At 26.3% G+C, this 6,158-nt stretch overlaps 1 pseudogene; it reads right to left on the bottom strand.

Annotated features, from left to right (window-relative positions):
* Window positions 1-2,907: 2,907 nt before the first annotated feature.
* LOC131620224 (uncharacterized) lies at window positions 2,908-5,682 on the bottom strand (annotated as a pseudogene).
* Window positions 5,683-6,158: the final 476 nt, after the last annotated feature.

The raw sequence follows: 6,158 nt of genomic DNA, 5'->3' as shown, positions 1-6,158 counted from the left end.
TTGATCTTTACAGTAATTAATTTTCTATTAAAGAATGAACCATTCTTTAGCAACTACCGTGCTCAATCTCCCCCATCAAAGTCAATCAAATTTTAAAATAGAAAGCTTTTGGCTAAAACAAGTTAAGATTTAGACTTTGTCTTATTTCTGGGTATTTAATTATCACTAGTTGTTTTTGAATAAAGATGAAAGTTGAATTGGTTTGCAATTGATCCTTACTGTTATAATTTTGTATTAGATGATGAATCATTCTTTCATAAATAGTATGTGTGCTTAATTGCCTCACCAAAGTCAATCAAATTTTAAGGCATTACTTTGTCTACTTGACATTTGATTTAGTACATGTTCTTGTAATGGTAGTTTTATTTTGAAGTATTCTTGGAAAAATCAAATTAAATTCAGTAAAGGTTTCGTCTTAGTCTGGAGACTTAATTTTTGAGTTATTTGGTCACAATCATAGCATCACGCTAATATATGCTCACAAGGCAAAATAGAAATACCATTTCAAAATAACTTTGCCAATAAATAATTAACTTGGCTTTCACTGCAATCCAAAATTGGAAAAATAGATAATAATAATAATAATAATAATAATAATAATAATAATAATAATAATAATAATAATAATAATAATAATAATAATAATAATAATAATAATAATAATAATAATAATAATAATAATAATAATAATAATAATAATAATAATAATAATAATAATAACAATAATAATAACAATAATAATAACAATAATAATAATAACAATAATAATAATAATAATAATAATAATAATAATAATAATAATAATAATAATAATAATAATAATAATAATAATAATAATAATAATAATAATAATAATAATAATAATAATAATAATAATAATAATAATAATAATAATAATAATAATAATAATAATAATAATAATAATAATAATAATAATAATAATAATAATAATAATAATAATAATAATAATAATAATAATAATAATAATAATAATAATAATAATAATAATAATAATAATAATAATAATAATAATAATAATAATAATAATAATAATAATAATAATAATAATAATAATAATAATAATAATAATAATAATAATAATAATAATAATAATAATAATAATAATAATAATAATAATAATAATAATAATAATAATAATAATAATAATAATAATAATAATAATAATAATAATAATAATAATAATAATAATAATAATAATAATAATAATAATAATAATAATAATAATAATAATAATAATAATAATAATAATAATAATAATAATAATAATAATAATAATAATAATAATAATAATAATAATAATAATAATAATAATAATAATAATAATAATAATAATAATAATAATAATAATAATAATAATAATAATAATAATAATAATAATAATAATAATAATAATAATAATAATAATAATAATAATAATAATAATAATAATAATAATAATAATAATAATAATAATAATAATAATAATAATAATAATAATAATAATAATAATAATAATAATAATAATAATAATAATAATAATAATAATAATAATAATAATAATAATAATAATAATAATAATAATAATAATAATAATAATAATAATAATAATAATAATAATAATAATAATAATAATAATAATAATAATAATAATAATAATAATAATAATAATAATAATAATAATAATAATAATAATAATAATAATAATAATAAATAATAATAATAATAATAATAATAATAATAATAATAATAATAATAATAATAATAATAATAATAATAATAATAATAATAATAAATAATAATAATAATAATAATAATAATAATAATAATAATAATAATAATAATAATAATAATAATAATAATAATAATAATAATAATAATAATAATAATAATAATAATAATAATAATAATAATAATAATAATAATAATAATAATAATAATAATAATAATAATAATAATAATAATAATAATAATAATAATAATAATAATAATAATAATAATAATAATAATAATAATAATAATAATAATAATAATAATAATAATAATAATAATAATAATAATAATAATAACAAAAACATCCCACGCTAATTAATAGTAAATAAGTTTGTTTAAAATTTTTTCTCTGACTTTTGTTCTAGCAATGACAATTATTTGAAGCCCTTTACAACATAATTGTAATCTAAGCGTGACATTTATTTTAGATTATAATATGAATATATTTTTTATCCATTTTCGAATAACATCAATGTAGCTTCTTTAAATTATTCTTCCAACATCTTCTAAAAAAAAGAAATAGGACGTCTTTTGAAGTATTTATGAACCTTCTTGATGTTGTTCTAATAATAAATACTTTAATTAATTTTGCTACTTAGTGTTTATGTTAATAACATATGGTGCATCGCTTATTAAAAAAAAACATATGGTGCATCTAAATTAGTATATATCATTGTGAATGATAGGAAGACTCCTATTAAAACTATTAAATTAGGTTTCAACAATAAAAGATAAAAACATTAAAATTAAACTAAAAAAATAGAGATAAAAATAACTTTGATTTCTTTGATTCATTTCAAATGTCTCTATGAGACTACATTATATAACATTCTTAATGGATAATAATAACATAAAAGCCCAAACACTACTAAAGGCCCAATAACCATACTAATAATATAAGTTTTGTTATTACCCTTCTAACAATAACAATACTACTAATATAAATTATATAATACCCTTCTATCATTGCCGCGGGGTTCACTTGATCCTTGTCCTCAAGGTTCTAAGATAAAACTAATGATGCTAATTTTTGCAACCAATTCATTAATCTTTTCATGGCAATACTCTATGTTGTCCATTTTTTTTTCTTTCCAATAATTCCAAGACAGCTAGTCTCGTTGGTTGGTCTTGTACCTCTTAGTTTAGCGCAGTTGTTTTTGAACCTACATATATTGCTTCGGCACAGGCAAGCTTCTTCCATAAGAAGAATAATGAAACAAGTGAAATCCAATAGCAGGTATTAAAACACGCCCACAACCTTGCACTGCTTGTTGTGATGTTTCCCATTGATAACTCGCCAAGTTCATTGAACGTTGCTTTGCTAACTGTTTGTTTCTTACCACCACCATTCGTTAAAGCAACAAGTAGAAGAACCGGTATCAGAATAATGCCAGCTAATATTAGAATAATGAATACATAGCTGCAATCCACTAGCATAGCCTGATAAACTATAGAGCTGCAAGACACAAAATCAATATCTCCAACCCCTAGTGCATCCCGAACAAATCCTTGGTTCAGGAACTTTTCCTTGTTCGAAAAATCATAGCAAAGAATCCCTCCACACTTCTTTCTGATGTCGTAGTAATTGATATGTGTAGCATGTGACATGATGGGAATGAATATAGTATTACAAACAAAATATGAAGTTGTGCACGAGATTTTTCCATCGGTACCGCATAGTTTGATTGCCAATTCGCGGGCTGGAACCAACACTTTGTTGATGCTGTCATAGTCAGGCTGTTCAATTATGCCCATGTCAAGTACATAATCAACATAAGCTTTATAATGAATTCCAAAATTAGTGAACCCATTAACAATGGCAAATCCCTTCGAGTTTATATGAATTATTTCTTTAGCTTTGCTTCCCTTGTGGACACGAGCAGTAAAAACCAGAACATAATGCCCAGCATATGATTCACCCGTTAAAAAAATATCATGTGTAACATATTCAGGATGTGCAGCAAAAATTGCCTTGTCCCAATCATATTCGTTCCATGTAAGGGACATGTTGTCGGCAATTTCGAAAGGGCCATTTTCATAAAACACTGCCAATTCACTGCTGCAACCAATTAAGGACGACCATGGTTGACCAGTAGGAAGCACCTCACCGAATCGTCTACGCGACTCATACACAGACCTACCAAAAGCAACAGAATTAGGCAAAGCAATGTAAATATGCTCGAAAATACATTGCTTCGGTTGTGGATGAAACATGAGACAAAGCGATTGAATCCCATTATCGTCAACCACAACAACCTCACCAGGGAACACTTCCCTCTCATAAGTAGCTTCAATTGAATCAAGAGCACAAGTCTCAGAAGCAAAAATAACCACACCATTATTTCTCCTCCCCATAACCAAAGGTCGAAACCCGAAAGGATCTCTCACAGCAACAAGCTTATCCTCCATAACAAACTCAATAGAATAAGCCCCTTTAATCTTCTCACATGCATCAATAATTTTCAATATAAAAGGTCTATACTTTGAAGTAGCAATCAAGTGAAGAAAAATTTCAGTATCAGAAGTAGTGTTAAAAATTGAACATTTTTCTTCAACCTTAGCTCTCAAAATGCGATAGTTAACCAAATTACCGTTATGAGCAACCCCAACAGAACCAAAATGGTACCCAGCAACGAAAGGTTAAACGTTTTTCAGCATGGGTTGTCCAGCAGTGGAATAACGAACATGGCCAATAGCTAAGCTTCCGGGTAACTGATCGAGCATAGATTCGTTGAAGACATCGGAAACAAGACCAACGCCGATGATGGATTGAAGGATGTTGTTATTCACGGTGACGATTCCTGCGCCTTCTTGGCCATGGTGTTGGAGATACCCTCTAAGTGCTTGTTCCAAAAGTCCTTATGCTAAATACTGCAATCCAATTGAGGACAATGAGGGAGCAGTGTTTGTACTTGCACCAATAGCCTCAAAAATCAAAATTGAATGATAAGACACAATGGCCCTACCACTCTCGCTGCAAATCACATGGTGCTTCACGTTCCGACGATTACATACATCCTTCACAGCATGAACAACCGCTGCAGCATACTCTTATAAACCATGAGCAACAAATATATCAGAATCAGCAGAGTTTGAACCATCATAATCTATTCCCATCATAATCATAATAGTGTTCAAACAAAATAAGGGAATGGTTGGCAGGGGTATTTCAACGAACACATTGTGGGCAACATGTGAGCTTGATTCACTTGTTACATAACACAAAAACTCAAAACCAATTTGATCAGGTGGTTTCAGATGCGGTGCTTCGGGTGGATGTAAGAATCAGAGTGTTGATTCTAGAGGAGAAGAGTTAGACAAAATAAGGGGAGATGAAAACTTGACTTTTGAAGAACGGGATTTTGGTAGTGTCGTAAGTGGTTTGTTTCTGTTTGGTGGCTTTATCGTTAGGCTTTCATCCATCGTATGAGCATATGAAACTGGCCCCTTGGTTGAAAATCGATAAGCCACTATGAACATACCTGAACCTTCTGGTTGTGTTCCATAGGCATCTGATGAATCTTCTAGGTTATCCTTGGTGATACAACTTTGCTCTTTTAAGAATGACGATTCTGGAATAGTTTCTTCTTGGTTCTCCTCAACAGAATCATTGGTTTAATAAAAGGACTCAGTTGATTCATACAGTGGTTCCTCTTCTTCATCACCCAGCGGTAAAATGGGTCTCCACTCTGGCTTGAAACGCCATAACAATGCTCTTGTAAATGTGTCCCAATTATATCTTGGATGAACACGACACCACCATATCCACCATGTGAAGGCAGAACCTTTCAATGCTCCAATAGCTTTTAAAATCTTCAATGATTTGGGTGTTTCATGCTCCTTGAAAAATTTCTCCAAACATAGAATCCACCAATAGGCATTTTCTTCCCTATCAAACAATACTATCGTCATGACTTTAAGCGGAAGTGAGGTCGAAAATGAAAGCACCAATTGATAGGAAGATTCGTATCAAAACTATCAAACTAGGGTTTCAACAATAAAAGATAAAGACATTAAAATTAAGCTAAGAAAATAGAGATAAAAATAAATTTGATTTCTTTGATTCATTCCAAATGTCTCTATGAGACTACATTATATAACATTCTTAATGGATAATAATAACATAAAAGCCCAAACACTATTAATGGCCCAATAACCATACTAATAATATAAGTTCTATTATTACCCTTTTAACAATAACAATACTACTAATATAAATCATATAATACCCTTCTATCAGTGAACATGATTGATTTCATTACCCAAGCATACATAGACTTTTCATGTGTCATTCTTCTCATCCAATAAGATAAATGATCGGTAAAATAGCAAGTGTATTAATTTATCAATGTAATAATAATAAGAAAAGTCTCAAATATCGATCTTGA

Source organism: Vicia villosa, linkage group LG7, assembly GCF_029867415.1.
Source record: "Vicia villosa cultivar HV-30 ecotype Madison, WI linkage group LG7, Vvil1.0, whole genome shotgun sequence".
NCBI classification, from domain to species: Eukaryota; Viridiplantae; Streptophyta; class Magnoliopsida; order Fabales; family Fabaceae; genus Vicia; species Vicia villosa.
This window is presented reverse-complemented; position numbering and strand designations above follow the sequence as displayed.